Here is an 18,332-nt window from a genome sequence, read left to right on the forward strand (position 1 = left end):
CTTAGCAACCACCCCGGATACCATAGCAACACCTTAGCAACCGCCTAGCAACACCCTAGCAACCACCTAGCAACCACCTAGCAACACCTTAGCAACCACCCCGGATACCATAGCAACACCTTAGCAACCGCCTAGCAACACCTTAGCAACCACCTAGCAACACCTTAGCAACCACCCCGGATACCATAGCAACACCTTAGCAACCGCCTAGCAACACCCTAGCAACCACCTAGCAACCACCTAGCAACACCTTAGCAACCACCCCGGATACCATAGCAACACCTTAGCAACCGCCTAGCAACACCCTAGCAACCACCTAGCAACCACCTAGCAACACCTTAGCAACCACCCCGGATACCATAGCAACACCTTAGCAACCGCCTAGCAACACCCTAGCAACCACCTAGCAACCACCTAGCAACACCTTAGCAACCACCCCGGATACCATAGCAACACCTTAGCAACCGCCTAGCAACAACCTAGCAACCACCTAGCAACCACCTAGCAACACCTTAGCAACCACCCCGGATACCATAGCAACACCTTAGCAACCGCCTAGCAACACCCTAGCAACCACCTAGCAACCACCTAGCAACACCTTAGCAACCACCCCGGATACCATAGCAACACCTTAGCAACCGCCTAGCAACACCCTAGCAACCACCTAGCAACACCTTAGCAACCACTCCGGATACCATAGCAACACCTTAGCAACCGCCTAGCAACACCTTAGCAACCACCTAGCAACCACCTAGCAACACCTTAGCAACCACCCCGGATACCATAGCAACACCTTAGCAACCGCCTAGCAACACCTTAGCAACCACCTAGCAACCACCTAGCAACACCTTAGCAACCACCCCGGATACCATAGCAACACCTTAGCAACCGCCTAGCAACACCTTAGCAACCACCTAGCAACACCTTAGCAACCACCGCAGATACCATAGCAACACCTTAGCAACCGCCTAGCAACACCTTAGCAACCACTTAGCAACACCTTAGCAACCACCCCGGATACCATAGCCACACCTTAGCAACCACTTAGCAACACCTTAGCAACACCACAGCAGATACCAGCCAGCACTGCAATCACACTCGCAGTTTCTGTAGGAACTGCAATCTAGTTATTATTATTATTCCACCTGTTTTTTGTCCGGTTAACTAGTGCCGCAGTTTTCGAAATATCGACTTCGTCCAAAAGAGAAAACGTGCGTCCTTATCGGGAATGGTGGGCTTGTATACAGCTTTCCGATCGGACTTACGTTTTTCGTAAAAACTTCGTAAGTACGCGTTTTTTTGCCCATTGAAAATGAATGGGCAGAACTTTGCACGCCCGTGGACGTCGCAATTTTTGAAATACGAAGATGAAACCAATTGAGGACCTGTAGAACTTATTGAGCTCTTTCCGAAAATATGCGTTACGAAAAGTTACGACATACGGATTTCGTACGAATGTCGTACGAAGTGGCCCCATAGGAATGAATGGGGCCAATCGGAGGACGGCAGCTAGATCGAAGGACAGGTAGCTAGAACTCCAGTACTGTGAGTGTATGGAGCAGCTATGGGATAAAACAGCATTAGGTCAAAAGTTTGGACACCCCGGTCCCCCCCAGTACTGTGTGTAATGGAGCCATGGGTCAAAAGTTTGGACACCCCGGCCCCCCAGTACTGTGTGTAATGGAGCCACGGGTCAAAAGTTTGGACACCCCCGAACGGCCAGAGCAACCTAGCGTGCATAGCTGATTGATGTATTTGCACGTTGCGTAGCAACGTGCAAACACCATTTAATCTAATTTATGCATATAAATCACCTAGCAACCACCTAGAAACACCATAGCAACCACCACAGATACCATAGCAACACCTTAGCAACCGCCTAGCAACACCTTAGCAACCACCTAGCAACCACCTAGCAACACCTTAGCAACCTCCCCGGATACCATAGCAACACCTTAGCAACCGCCTAGCAACACCTTAGCAACCGCATAGCAACCACTTAGCAACACCTTAGCAACCACCCCGGATACCATAGCAACACCTTAGCAACCGCCTAGCAACCACCTAGCAACACCTTAGCAACCACCCCCGATACCATAGCAACACCTTAGCAACCGCCTAGCAACACCTTAGCAACCACCTAGCAACCACCTAGCAACACCTTAGCAACCACCCCGGATACCATAGCAACACCTTAGCAACCGCCTAGCAACACCTTAGCAACCACCTAGCAACCACCTAGCAACACCTTAGCAACCACCCCGGATACCATAGCAACACCTTAGCAACCGCCTAGCAACACCCTAGCAACCACCTAGCAACCACCTAGCAACACCTTAGCAACCACCCCGGATACCATAGCAACACCCTAGCAACACCCTAGCAACCACCTAGCAACACCTTAGCAACCACCCCGGATACCATAGCAACACCTTAGCAACCGCCTAGCAACACCTTAGCAACCACCTAGCAACCACCTAGCAACACCTTAGCAACCACCCCGGATACCATAGCAACACCTTAGCAACCGCCTAGCAACACCCTAGCAACCACCTAGCAACCACCTAGCAACACCTTAGCAACCACCCCGGATACCATAGCAACACCTTAGCAACCGCCTAGCAACACCCTAGCAACCGCCTAGCAACCAACTAGCAACACCTTAGCAACCACCCCGGATACCATAGCAACACCTTAGCAACCGCCTAGCAACACCCTAGCAACCACCTAGCAACCACCTAGCAACACCTTAGCAACCACCCCGGATATCATAGCAACACCCTAGCAACACCCTAGCAACCACCTAGCAACACCTTAGCAACCACCCCGGATACCATAGCAACACCTTAGCAACCGCCTAGCAACACCCTAGCAACCACCTAGCAACCACCTAGCAACACCTTAGCAACCACCCAAAATACCATAGCAACACCTTAGCAACCGCCTAGCAACACCCTAGCAACCACCTAGCAACCACCTAGCAACACCTTAGCAACCACCCCGGATACCATAGCAACACCTTGGCAACCGCCTAGCAACACCTTAGCAACCACCTAGCAACCACCTAGCAACACCTTAGCAACCACCCCAAATACCATAGCAACACCTTAGCAACCGCCTAGCAACACCTTAGCAACCGCCTAGCAACACCTTAGCAACCACCTAGCAACCACCGAGCAACACCTTAGCAACCACCCCGGATACCATAGCAACACCTTAGCAACCGCCTAGCAACCACCTAGCAACCACCTAGCAACACCTTAGCAACCACCCCGGATACCATAGCAACACCTTAGCAACCACCTAGCAACATCTTAGCAACCACCTAGCAACACCATAGCAGATACCAGCCAGCACTGCAATCACACTCGCAGTTTCTGTAGGAACTGCAATCTAGTTCCACCTGTTTTTTGTCCGGTTAACTAGTGCCGCAGTTTTCGAAATATCGACTTCGTTCAAAAGAGAAAACGTGCGTCCATATCGGGAATGGTGGGCTTGTATACAGCTTTCCGATCGGACTTACGTTTTTCGTAAAAACTTCGTAAGTACGCGTTTTTTTGCCCATTGAAAATGAATGGGCAGAACTTTGCACGCCCGTGGACGTCGCAATTTTTGAAATACGAAGATGAAACCAATTGAGGACCTGTAGAACTTATTGAGCTCTTTCCGAAAATATGCGTTACGAAAAGTTACGACGTACGGATTTCGTACGAATGTCGTACGAAGTGGCCCCATTGGAATGAATGGGGCCAATCGGAGGACGGCAGCTAGATCGAAGGACAGGTAGCTAGAACTCCAGTACTGTGTGTAATGGAGCAGCTATGGGATAAATCAGCGTTAGGTCAAAAGTTTGGACACCCCGGCCCCCCCCCAGTACTGTGTGTAATGGAGCCATGGGTCAAAAGTTTGGACACCCCGGCCCCCCAGTACTGTGTGTAATGGAGCCATGGGTCAAAAGTTTGGACACCCCCGAACGGCCAGAGCAACCTAGCGTGCATAGCTGATTGATGTATTTGCACGTTGCATAGCAACGTGCAAACACCATTTAATCTAATTTATGCATATAAATCACCTAGAAACACCATAGCAACCACCACAGATACCATAGCAACACCTTAGCAACCACCTAGCAACACCTTAGCAACCACCTAGCAACCACCTAGCAACACCTTAGCAACCTCCCCGGATACCATAGCAACACCTTAGCAACCGCCTAGCAACACCTTAGCAACCGCATAGCAACCACTTAGCAACACCTTAGCAACCACTCCGGATACCATAGCAACACCTTAGCAACCGCCTAGCAACCACCTAGCAACACCTTAGCAACCACCCCGGATACCATAGCAACACCTTAGCAACCGCCTAGCAACAACTTAGCAACCACCTAGCAACCACCTAGCAACACCTTAGCAACCACCCCGGATACCATAGCAACACCTTAGCAACCGCCTAGCAACACCCTAGCAACCACCTAGCAACCACCTAGCAACACCTTAGCAACCACCCCGGATACCATAGCAACACCTTAGCAACCGCCTAGCAACACCCTAGCAACCACCTAGCAACACCTAAGCAACCACCCCGGATACCATAGCAACACCTTAGCAACCGGATAGCAACACCTTACCAACCACCTAGCAACCACCTAGCAACACCTTAGCAACCACCCCGGATACCATAGCAACACCTTAGCAACCGCCTAGCAACACCCTAGCAACCACCTAGCAACCACCTAGCAACACCTTAGCAACCACCCCGGATACCATAGCAACACCTTAGCAACCGCCTAGCAACACCCTAGCAACCACCTAGCAACACCTTAGCAACCACCCCGGATACCATAGCAACACCTTAGCAACCGCCTAGCAACAACCTAGCAACCACCTAGCAACCACCTAGCAACACCTTAGCAACCACCCCGGATACCATAGCAACACCTTAGCAACCGCCTAGCAACACCCTAGCAACCACCTAGCAACCACCTAGCAACACCTTAGCAACCACCCAGGATACCATAGCAACACCTTAGCAACCGCCTAGCAACACCCTAGCAACCACCTAGCAACACCTTAGCAACCACCCCGGATACCATAGCAACACCTTAGCAACCGCCTAGCAACACCCTAGCAACCACCTAGCAACCACCTAGCAACACCTTAGCAACCACCCCGGATACCATAGCAACACCTTAGCAACCGCCTAGCAACACCCTAGCAACCACCTAGCAACCACCTAGCAACACCTTAGCAACCACCCCGGATACCATAGCAACACCCTAGCAACCACCTAGCAACACCTTAGCAACCACCCCGGATACATAGCAACACCTTAGCAACCGCCTAGCAACACCTTAGCAACCACCTAGCAACCACCTAGCAACACCTTAGCAACCACCCCGGATACCATAGCAACACCTTAGCAACCGCCTAGCAACACCTTAGCAACCACCTAGCAACACCTTAGCAACCACCCTGGATACCATAGCAACACCTTAGCAACCGCCTAGCAACACCTTAGCAACCACCTAGCAACACCTTAGCAACCACCCCAGATACCATAGCAACACCTTAGCAACCGCCTAGCAACACCTTAGCAACCACCTAGCAACCACTTAGCAACACCTTAGCAACCACCCCGGATACCATAGCCACACCTTAGCAACCACTTAGCAACACCTTAGCAACACCATAGCAGATACCAGCCAGCACTGCAATCACACTCGCAGTTTCTGTAGGAACTGCAATCTAGTTATTATTATTATTCCACCTGTTTTTTGTCCGGTTAACTAGTGCCGCAGTTTTCGAAATATCGACTTCGTTCAAAAGAGAAAACGTGCGTCCATATCGGGAATGGTGGGCTTGTATACAGCTTTCCGATCGGACTTACGTTTTTCGTAAAAACTTCGTAAGTACGCGTTTTTTTGACCATTGAAAATGAATGGGCAGAACTTTGCACGCCCGTGGACGTCGCAATTTTTGAAATACGAAGATGAAACCAATTGAGGACCTGTAGAACTTATTGAGCTCTTTCCGAAAATATGCGTTACGAAAAGTTACGACGTACGGATTTCGTACGATTGTCGTACGAAGTGGCCCCATTGGAATGAATGGGGCCAATCGGAGGACGGCAGCTAGATCGAAGGACAGGTAGCTAGAACTCCAGTACTGTGTGTAATGGAGCAGCTATGGGATAAAACAGCATTAGGTCAAAAGTTTGGACACCCCGGCCCCCCAGTACTGTGTGTAATGGAGCCACGGGTCAAAAGTTTGGACACCCCGGCCCCCCCAGTACTGTGTGTAATGGAGCCACGGGTCAAAAGTTTGGACACCCCCGAACGGCCAAAGCAACCTAGCGTGCATAGCTGATTGATGTATTTGCACGTTGCGTAGCAACGTGCAAACACCATTTAATCTAATTTATGCATATACATCACCTAGCAACCACCTAGCAACACCTTAGCAACCACCTAGCAACCACCTAGCAACACCTTAGCAACCACCCCGGATACCATAGCAACACCTTAGCAACCGCCTAGCAACACCTTAGCAACCACCTAGCAAACACCTAGCAACACCTTAGCAACCACCCCGGATACCATAGCAACACCTTAGCAACCGCCTAGGAACACCTTAGCAACCACCTAGCAACCACCTAGCAACACCTTAGCAACCACCCCGGATACCATAGCAACACCTTAGCAACCGCCTAGCAACACCTTAGCAACCACCTAGCAACCACCTAGCAACACCTTAGCAACCACCCCGGATACATAGCAACACCTTAGCAACCGCCTAGCAACACGCTAGCAACCACCTAGCAACCACCTAGCAACACCTTAGCAACCACCCCGGATACCATAGCAACACCTTAGCAACCGCCTAGCAACACCCTAGCAACCACCTAGCAACCACCTAGCAACACCTTAGCAACCACCCCGGATACCATAGCAACACCTTAGCAACCGCCTAGCAACACCCTAGCAACCACCTAGCAACCACCTAGCAACACCTTAGCAACCACCCAAGATACCATAGCAACACCTTAGCAACCGCCTAGCAACACCTTAGCAACCACCTAGCAACCACCTAGCAACACCTTAGCAACCACCCCGGATACCATAGCAACACCTTAGCAACCGCCTAGCAACACCCTAGCAACCACCTAGCAACCACCTAGCAACACCTTAGCAACCACCCCGGATACCATAGCAACACCTTAGCAACCGCCTAGCAACACCCTAGCAACCACCTAGCAACCACCTAGCAACACCTTAGCAACCACCCCGGATACCGTAGCAACACCTTAGCAACCGCCTAGCAACACCATAGCAACCACCTAGCAACCACCTAGCAACACCTTAGCAACCACCCAAGATACCATAGCAACACCTTAGCAACCGCCTAGCAACACCCTAGCAACCACCTAGCAACCACCTAGCAACACCTTAGCAACCACCCCGGATACCATAGCAACACCCTAGCAACACCCTAGCAACCACCTAGCAACACCTTAGCAACCACCCCGGATACCATAGCAACACCTTAGCAACCGCCTAGCAACACCTTAGCAACCGCCTAGCAACACCCTAGCAACCACCTAGCAACCACCTAGCAACAACTTAGCAACCACCCCGGATACCATAGCAACACCTTAGCAACCGCCTAGCAACACCCTAGCAACCACCTAGCAACCACCTAGCAACACCTTAGCAACCACCCCGGATACCATAGCAACACCTTAGCAACCGCCTAGCAACACCCTAGCAACCACCTAGCAACCCAATAGCAACACCTTAGCAACCACCCCAGATACCATAGCAACACCTTAGCAACCGCCTGGCAACACCTTAGCAACCACCTAGCAACCACCTAGCAACCACCTAGCAACCACCTAGCAACACCTTAGCAACCACCCCAAATACCATAGCAACACCTTAGCAACCGCCTAGCAACACCTTAGCAACCACCTAGTAAACACCTAGCAACACCTTAGCAACCACCCCAGATACCATAGCAACACCTTAGCAACCGCCTAGCAACACATTAACAACCACCTAGCAACACCTTAGCAACCACCCCGGATACCATAGCAACACCTTAGCAACCGCCTAGCAACACCCTAGCAACCACCTAGCAACACCTTAGCAACCACCCCGGATACCATAGCAACACCTTAGCAACCGCCTAGCAACACCTTAGCAACCACCTAGCAACCACCTAGCAACACCTTAGCAACCACCCCGGATACCATAGCAACACCTTAGCAACCGCCTAGCAACACCTTAGCAACCACCTAGCAACACCTTAGCAACCACCCCGGATACCATAGCAACACCTTAGCAACCGCCTAGCAACACCTTAGCAACCACCTAGCAACACCTTAGCAACCACCCCAGATACCATAGCAACACCTTAGCAACCGCCTAGCAACACCTTAGCAACCACCTAGCAACCACTTAGCAACACCTTAGCAACCACCCCGGATACCATAGCCACACCTTAGCAACCACTTAGCAACACCTTAGCAACACCACAGCAGATACCAGCCAGCACTGCAATCACACTCGCAGTTTCTGCAGGAACTGCAATCTAGTTAGTGTGATTGCAGTAATGCAATCACAGTATTGTTCTTCTTAAGTCTTATTCTTCTTCTTCTTCTTCTTATTAGTGTGATTGCAGTAATGCAATCACAGTATTGTTCTTCTTAAGTCTTATTCTTCTTATTATTATTAGTGTGATTGCAGTAATGCAATCACAGTACTGTTCTTCTTAAGTCTTATTCTTCTTCTTATTATTATTTTTATTATTATTATTATTATTAGTGTGATTGCAGTAATGCAATCACAGTATTGTTCTTCTTAAGTCTTATTCTTATTAGTGTGATTGCAGTAATGCAATCACAGTATTGATCTTCTTAAGTCTTATTCTTCTTCTTCTTATTATTATTAGTGTGATTGCAGTAATGCAATCACAGTACTGATCTTCTTAAGTCTTATTCTTCTTCTTCTTCTTCTTATTATTCCACCTGTTTTTTGTCCGGTTAACTAGTGCCGCAGTTTTCGAAATATCGACTTCGTTCAAAAGAGAAAACGTGCGTCCATATCGGGAATGGTGGGCTTGTATACAGCTTTCCGATCGGACTTACGTTTTTCGTAAAAACTTCGTAAGTACGCGTTTTTTTGCCCATTGAAAATGAATGGGCAGAACTTTGCACGCCCATGGACGTCGCAATTTTTGAAATACGAAGATGAAACCAATTGAGGACCTGTAGAACTTATTGAGCTCTTTCCGAAAATATGCGTTACGAAAAGTTACGTCGTACGGATTTCGTACGATTGTCGTACGAAGTGGCCCCATTGGAATGAATGGGGCCAATCGGAGGACGGCAGCTAGATCGAAGGACAGGTAGCTAGAACTCCAGTACTGTGTGTAATGGAGCAGCTATGGGATAAAACAGCATTAGGTCAAAAGTTTGGACACCCCGGCCCCCCAGTACTGTGTGTAATGGAGCCACGGGTCAAAAGTTTGGACACCCCGGCCCCCCCAGTACTGTGTGTAATGGAGCCACGGGTCAAAAGTTTGGACACCCCCGAACGGCCAGAGCAACCTAGCGTGCATAGCTGATTGATGTATTTGCACGTTGCGTAGCAACGTGCAAACACCATTTAATCAAATTTATGCATATACATCACCTAGCAACCACCTAGAAACACCATAGCAACCACCCCGGATACCATAGCAACACCTTAGCAACCGCCTAGCAACACCCTAGCAACCACCTAGCAACCACCTAGCAACACCTTAGCAACCACCCTGGATACCATAGCAACACCTTAGCAACCGCCTAGCAACACCATAGCAAGCACCTAGCAACCATCTAGCAACACCTTAGCAACCACCCCAGATACCATAGCAACACCTTAGCAACCGGCTAGCAACACCTTAGCAACCACCTAGCAACCACCTAGCAACACCTTAGCAACCACCCCGGATACCATAGCAACACCTTAGCAACCGCCTAGCAACACCCTAGCAACCACCTAGCAACCACCTAGCAACACCTTAGCAACCACCCCGGATACCATAGCAACACCTTAGCAACCGCCTAGCAACACCCTAGCAACCACCTAGCAACACCTTAGCAACCACCCCGGATACCATAGCAACACCTTAGCAACCGCCTAGCAACACCCTAGCAACCACCTAGCAACACCTTAGCAACCACCCCGGATACCATAGCAACACCTTAGCAACCGCCTAGCAACACCCTAGCAACCACCTAGCAACCACCTAGCAACACCTTAGCAACCACCCCGGATACCATAGCAACACCTTAGCAACCGCCTAGCAACACCCTAGCAACCACCTAGCAACACCTTAGCAACCACCCCGGATACCATAGCAACACCTTAGCAACCGCCTAGCAACACCCTAGCAACCACCTAGCAACACCTTAGCAACCACCCCGGATACCATAGCAACACCTTAGCAACCGCCTAGCAACACCCTAGCAACCACCTAGCAACCAACTAGCAACACCTTAGCAACCACCCCGGATACCATAGCAACACCTTAGCAACCGCCTAGCAACACCCTAGCAACCACCTAGCAACACCTTAGCAACCACCCCGGATACCATAGCAACACCTTAGCAACCGCCTAGCAACACCCTAGCAACCACCTAGCAACCACCTAGCAACACCTTAGCAACCACCCCGGATACCATAGCAACACCTTAGCAACCGCCTAGCAACACCCTAGCAACCACCTAGCAACACCTTAGCAACCACCCCGGATACCATAGCAACACCTTAGCAACCGCCTAGCAACACCCTAGCAACCACCTAGCAACCACCTAGCAACACCTTAGCAACCACCCCGGATACCATAGCAACACCTTAGCAACCGCCTAGCAACACCCTAGCAACCACCTAGCAACACCTTAGCAACCACCCCGGATACCATAGCAACACCTTAGCAACCGCCTAGCAACACCTTAGCAACCACTTAGCAACACCTTAGCAACCACCCCGGATACCATAGCAACACCTTAGCAACACCATAGCAGATACCAGCCAGCACTGCAATCACACTCGCAGTTTCTGTAGGAACTGCAATCTAGTTATTATTATTATTCCACCTGTTTTTTGTCCGGATAACTAGTGCCGCAGTTTTCGAAATATCGACTTCGTTCAAAAGAGAAAACGTGCGTCCTTATCGGGAATGGTGGGCTTGTATACAGCTTTCCGATCGGACTTACGTTTTTCGTAAAAACTTCGTAAGTACGCGTTTTTTCGCGCATTGAAAATGAATGGGCAGAACTTTGCACGCCCGTGGACGTCGCAAATTTTGAGATACGAAGATGAAACCAATTGAGGACCTGTAGAACTTATTGAGCTCTTTCCGAAAATATGCGTTACGAAAAGTTACGACGTACGGATTTCGTACGAATGTCGTACGAAGTGGCCCCATTGGAATGAATGGGGCCAATCGGAGGACGGCAGCTAGATCGAAGGACAGGTAGCTAGAACTCCAGTACTGTGAGTGTATGGAGCAGCTATGGGATAAATCAGCGTTAGGTCAAAAGTTTGGACACCCCGGCCCCCCAGTACTGTGTGTAATGGAGACACGGGTCAAAAGTTTGGACACCCCGGCCCCCCAGTACTGTGTGTAATGGAGCCACGGGTCAAAAGTTTGGACACCCCCGAACGGCCAGAGCAACCTAGCGTGCATAGCTGATTGATGTATTTGCACATTGCGTAGCAACGTGCAAACACCATTTAATCAAATTTATGCATATACATCACCTAGCAACCACCTAGAAACACCATAGCAACCACCCCGGATACCATAGCAACACCTTAGCAACCGCCTAGCAACACCATAGCAACCACCTAGCAACCATCTAGCAACACCTTAGCAACCACCCCAGATACCATAGCAACACCTTAGCAACCACCTAGCAACCACCTAGCAACACCTTAGCAACCACCCCGGATACCATAGCAACACCTTAGCAACCGCCTAGCAACACCCTAGCAACCACCTAGCAACCACCTAGCAACACCTTAGCAACCACCCCGGATACCATAGCAACACCTTAGCAACCGCCTAGCAACACCCTAGCAACCACCTAGCAACCACCTAGCAACACCTTAGCAACCACCCCGGATACCATAGCAACACCTTAGCAACCGCCTAGCAACACCCTAGCAACCACCTAGCAACCACCTAGCAACACCTTAGCAACCACCCCGGATACCATAGCAACACCTTAGCAACCGCCTAGCAACACCCTAGCAACCACCTAGCAACCACCTAGCAACACCTTAGCAACCACCCCGGATACCATAGCAACACCTTAGCAACCGCCTAGCAACACCTTAGCAACCACCCCGGATACCATAGCAACACCTTAGCAACCACCTAGCAACTGCTTAGGAGTGACCTACCAACCACTTAGCAACACCATAGCAACCACCCTGGATACCATAGCAACACCTTAGCAACCGCCTAGCAACACCATAGCAACCACGTAGCAACCACCTAGCAACACCTTAGCAACCACCCGGATACCATAGCAACACCTTAGCAACCGCCTAGCAACACCCTAGCAACCACCTAGCAACCACCTAGCAACACCTTAGCAACCACCCCGGATACCATAGCAACACCTTAGCAACCGCCTAGCAACACCCTAGCAACCACCTAGCAACACCTTAGCAACCACCCCGGATACCATAGCAACACCTTAGCAACCGCCTAGCAACACCCTAGCAACCACCTAGCAACACCTTAGCAACCACCCCGGATACCATAGCAACACCTTAGCAACCGCCTAGCAACACCTTAGCAACCACCTAGCAACACCTTAGCAACCACCCCGGATACCATAGCAACACCTTAGCAACACCATAGCAGATACCAGCCAGCACTGCAATCACACTCGCAGTTTCTGTAGGAACTGCAATCTAGTTATTATTATTATTCCACCTGTTTTTTGTCCGGTTAACTAGTGCCGCAGTTTTCGAAATATCGACTTCGTTCAAAAGAGAAAACGTGCGTCCATATCGGGAATGGTGGGCTTGTATACAGCTTTCCGATCGGACTTACGTTTTTCGTAAAAACTTCGTAAGTACGCGTTTTTTTGACCATTGAAAATGAATGGGCAGAACTTTGCACGCCCGTGGACGTCGCAATTTTTGAAATACGAAGATGAAACCAATTGAGGACCTGTAGACCTTTGTGAGCTCTTTCCGAAAATATGCGTTACGAAAAGTTACGTCGTACGGATTTCGTACGAATGTCGTACGAAATGGCCCCATTGGAATGAATGGGGCCAATCGGAGGACGGCAGCTAGATCGAAGGACAGGTAGCTAGAACTCCAGTACTGTGTGTAATGGAGCAGCTATGGGATAAATCAGCGTTAGGTCAAAAGTTTGGACACCCCGGCCCCCCCCAGTACTGTGTGTAATGGAGCCATGGGTCAAAAGTTTGGACACCCCGGCCCCCCAGTACTGTGTGTAATGGAGCCACGGGTCAAAAGTTTGGACACCCCCGAACGGCCAGAGCAACCTAGCGTGCATAGCTGATTGATGTATTTGCACGTTGCGTAGCAACGTGCAAACACCATTTAATCTAATTTATGCATATAAATCACCTAGCAACCACCTAGAAACACCATAGCAACCACCACAGATACCATAGCAACACCTTAGCAACCACCTAGCAACACCTTAGCAACCACCTAGCAACCACCTAGCAACACCTTAGCAACCTCCCCGGATACCATAGCAACACCTTAGCAACCGCCTAGCAACACCTTAGCAACCGCCTAGCAACCACCTAGCAACACCTTAGCAACCACCACAGATACCATAGCAACACCTTAGCAACCGCCTAGCAACACCTTAGCAACCACCTAGCAACACCTTAGCAACCACCCCGGATACCATAGCAACACCTTAGCAACCGCCTAGCAACACCTAGCAACCACCTAGCAACCACCTAGCAACACCTTAGCAACCACCCCGGATACCATAGCAACACCTTAGCAACCGCCTAGCAACACCTTAGCAACCACCTAGCAACCACCTAGCAACACCTTAGCAACCACCCCGGATACCATAGCAACACCTTAGCAACCGCCTAGCAACACCCTAGCAACAACCTAGCAACCACCTAGCAACACCTTAGCAACCACCCCGGATACCATAGCAACACCTTAGCAACCGCCTAGCAACACCCTAGCAACCACCTAGCAACCACCTAGCAACACCTTAGCAACCACCCCGGATACCATAGCAACACCTTAGCAACCGCCTAGCAACACTCTAGCAACCACCTAGCAACCTCCTAGCAACACCTTAGCAACCACCCCGGATACCATAGCAACACCTTAGCAACCGCCTAGCAACACCTTAGCAACCACCTAGCAACCACTTAGCAACACCTTAGCAACCACCCCGGATACCATAGCAACACCTTAGCAACCGCCTAGCAACACCCTAGCAACCACCTAGCAACCACCTAGCAACACCTTAGCAACCACCCCGGATACCATAGCAACACCTTAGCAACTGCCTAGCAACCACCTAGCAACACCTTAGCAACCACCCTGGATACCATAGCAACACCTTAGCAACCGCCTAGCAACACCTTAGCAACCACCTAGCAACCACTTAGCAACACCTTAGCAACCACCCCGGATACCATAGCAACACCTTAGCAACCGCCTAGCAACCACCTAGCAACCACCTAGCAACACCTTAGCAACCACCCCGGATACCATAGCAACACCTTAGCAACCGCCTAGCAACACCCTAGCAACCACCTAGCAACACCTTAGCAACCATCCCGGATACCATAGCAACACCTTAGCAACCGCCTAGCAATACCTTAGCAACCACCTAGCAACATCTTAGCAACCACCCCGGATACCATAGCAACACCTTAGCAACCACCTAGCAACACCTTAGCAACCACCTAGCAACACCTTAGCAGATACCAGCCAGCACTGCAATCACACTCGCAGTTTCTGCAGGAACTGCAATCTAGTTATTAGTGTGATTGCAGTAATGCAATCACAGTATTGATCTTCTTAAGTCTTATTCTTCTTATTATTAGTGTGATTGCAGTATGCAATCACAGTATTGTTCTTCTTAAGTCTTATTCTTCTTATTATTATTATTCCACCTGTTTTTTGTCCGGTTAACTAGTGCCGCAGTTTTCGAAATATCGACTTCGTTCTAAAGAGAAAACGTGCGTCCATATCGGGAATGGTGGGCTTGTATACAGCTTTCCGATAGGACTTACGTTTTTCGTAAAAACTTCGTAAGTGTGCGCTTTTTTGCCCATTGAAAATGAATGGGCAGAACTTTGCACGGCCGTGTACGTCACAATTTTTGAGATACGAAGATGAAACCAATTGAGGACCTGTAGAACTTATTGAGCTCTTTCCGAAAATATGCGTCACGAAACGTTACGACATACGAATTTCGTACGATTGTCGTACGAAGTGGCCCCATAGGAATGAATGGGGCCATCGGAGGATGGCAGCTAGATCGAAGGACAGGTAGCTAGAACTCCAGTACTGTGTGTAATGGAGCAGCTATGGGATAAAACAGCATTAGGTCAAAAGTTTGGACACCCCGGCCCCCCAGTACTGTGTGTAATGGAGCAACGGGACAAAAGTTTGGACACCCCAGAGCCCCAGTACTGTGTGTAATGGAGCCACGGGTCAAAAGTTTGGACACCCCAGAGCCCCAGTACTGTGTGTAATGGAGCCACGGGTCAAAAGTTTGGACACCCCAGAGCCCCAGTACTGGGTCTAATGGAGCCACGGGTCAAAAGTTTGGACACCCCGGCCCCCCAGTACTGTGTGTAATGGAGCAACGGGTCAAAAGTTTGGACACCCCAGAGCCCCAGCACTGCGTGTAATGGAGCCACGGGTCAAAAGTTTGGACACCCCAGAGCCCCAGTATTGTGTAATGGAGCCACGGGTCAAAAGTTTGGACACCCCAGAGCCCCAGTACTGTGTGTAATGGAGCCACGGGTCAAAAGTTTGGACACCCCAGAGCCCCAGTACTGTGTGTAATGGAGCCATGGGTCAAAAGTTTCGACACCCCGGTCAGCTCTGCAATCACACTCGCAGTTTCTGTAGGAACTGCAATCTAGTTATTATTATTATTCCACCTGTTTTTTGTCCGGTTAACTAGTGCCGCAGTTTTCGAAATATCGACTTCGTTCAAAAGAGAAAACGTGCGTCCATATCGGGAATGGTGGGCTTGTATACAGCTTTCCGATCGGACTTACGTTTTTCGTAAAAACTTCGTAAGTACGCGTTTTTTTGCCCATTGAAAATGAATGGGCAGAACTTTGCACGCCCGTGGACGTCGCAATTTTTGAAATACGAAGATGAAACCAATTGAGGACCTGTAGAACTTATTGAGCTCTTTCCGAAAATATGCGTTACGAAAAGTTACGACGTACGGATTTCGTACGATTGTCGTACGAAGTGGCCCCATTGGAATGAATGGGGCCAATCGGAGGACGGCAGCTAGATCGAAGGACAGGTAGCTAGAACTCCAGTACTGTGAGTGTATGGAGCAGCTATGGGATAAAACAGCGTTAGGTCAAAAGTTTGGACACCCCGGCACCCCAGTACTGTGTGTAATGGAGCCACGGGTCAAAAGTTTGGACACCCCGGCCCCCCAGTACTGTGTGTAATGGAGCCACGGGTCAAAAGTTTGGACACCCCCGAACGGCCAGAGCAACCTAGCGTGCATAGCTGATTGATGTATTTGCACGTTGCGTAGCAACGTGCAAACACCATTTAATCAAATTTATGCATATACATCACCTAGCAACCACCTAGAAACACCATAGCAACCACCCTGGATACCATAGCAACACCTTAGCAACCGCCTAGCAACACCCTAGCAACCACCTAGCAACCACCTAGCAACACCTTAGCAACCACCCCGGATACCATAGCAACACCTAAGCAACCGCCTGGCAACACCTTAGCAACCACCTAGCAACACCTTAGCAACCACCCCGGATACCATAGCAACACCTTAGCAACCGCCTAGCAACACCTTAGCAACCACCTACCAACCACTTAGCAACACCTTAGCAACCTCCCCGGATACCATAGCAACCGCCTAGCAACACCTTAGCAACCACTCCGGATACCATAGCAACACCTTAGCAACCGCCTAGCAACACCCTAGCAACCACCTAGCAACCACCTAGCAACACCTTAGCAACCACCCCGGATACCATAGCAACACCTTAGCAACCGCCTAGCAACACCCTAGCAACCACCTAGCAACCACCTAGCAACACCTTAGCAACCACCCAGGATACCATAGCAACACCTTAGCAACCGCCTAGCAACACCCTAGCAACCACCTAGCAACCACCTAGCAACACCTTAGCAACCACCCCGGATACCATAGCAACACCTTAGCAACCGCCTAGCAACACCCTAGCAACCACCTAGCAACACCTTAGCAACCACCCCGGATACCATAGCAACACCTTAGCAACCGCCTAGCAACACCCTAGCAACCACCTAGCAACCACCTAGCAACCACCTAGCAACACCTTAGCAACCACCCCGGATACCATAGCAACACCTTAGCAACCGCCTAGCAACACCCTAGCAACCACCTAGCAACCACCTAGCAACACCTTAGCAACCACCCCGGATACCATAGCAACACCTTAGCAACCGCCTAGCAACACCCTAGCAACCACCTAGCAACCACCTAGCAACACCTTAGCAACCACCCCGGATACCATAGCAACACCTTAGCAACCGCCTAGCAACACCCTAGCAACCACCTAGCAACACCTTAGCAACCACCCCGGATACCATAGCAACACCTTAGCAACCGCCTAGCAACACCCTAGCAACCACCTAGCAACCACCTAGCAACACCTTAGCAACCACCCAAGATACCATAGCAACACCTTAGCAACCGCCTAGCAACACCCTAGCAACCACCTAGCAACACCTTAGCAACCACCCCAGATACCATAGCAACACCTTAGCAACCGCCTAGCAACACCTTAGCAACCACCTAGCAACCACCTAGCAACCACCTAGCAACACCTTAGCAACCACCCCAAATACCATAGCAACACCTTAGCAACCGCCTAGCAACACCCTAGCAACCGCCTAGCAACCAACTAGCAACACCTTAGCAACCACCCCAGATACCATAGCAACACCTTAGCAACCGCCTAGCAACACCCTAGCAACCACCTAGCAACCACCTAGCAACACCTTAGCAACCACCCCGGATACCATAGCAACACCT

The 18,332-nt window shown here is 50.0% G+C and overlaps 1 protein-coding gene and 1 long non-coding RNA gene across 3 annotated transcripts in view; one reads left to right on the forward strand and one right to left on the reverse strand.

Annotated features, from left to right (window-relative positions):
• LOC103044907 (glycerol kinase) overlaps positions 1 to 18,332 on the reverse strand; it is a 364,431-nt gene that overhangs the window by 304,287 nt on the left and 41,812 nt on the right. The gene's annotated exons all lie outside the window — the stretch shown is intronic.
• Positions 1 to 18,332, forward strand: part of LOC125805054 (uncharacterized) — a 31,862-nt gene that overhangs the window by 9,168 nt on the left and 4,362 nt on the right. The window contains exon 2 of the long non-coding RNA XR_007441335.1: positions 3,398 to 3,950. This is a non-coding gene — a long non-coding RNA (uncharacterized LOC125805054). The remainder of the gene's footprint in view (positions 1 to 3,397; positions 3,951 to 18,332) is intronic.

This window comes from Astyanax mexicanus, chromosome 11 (genome assembly GCF_023375975.1).
Source record: "Astyanax mexicanus isolate ESR-SI-001 chromosome 11, AstMex3_surface, whole genome shotgun sequence".
Lineage (NCBI taxonomy): Eukaryota > Metazoa > Chordata > Actinopteri > Characiformes > Acestrorhamphidae > Astyanax > Astyanax mexicanus.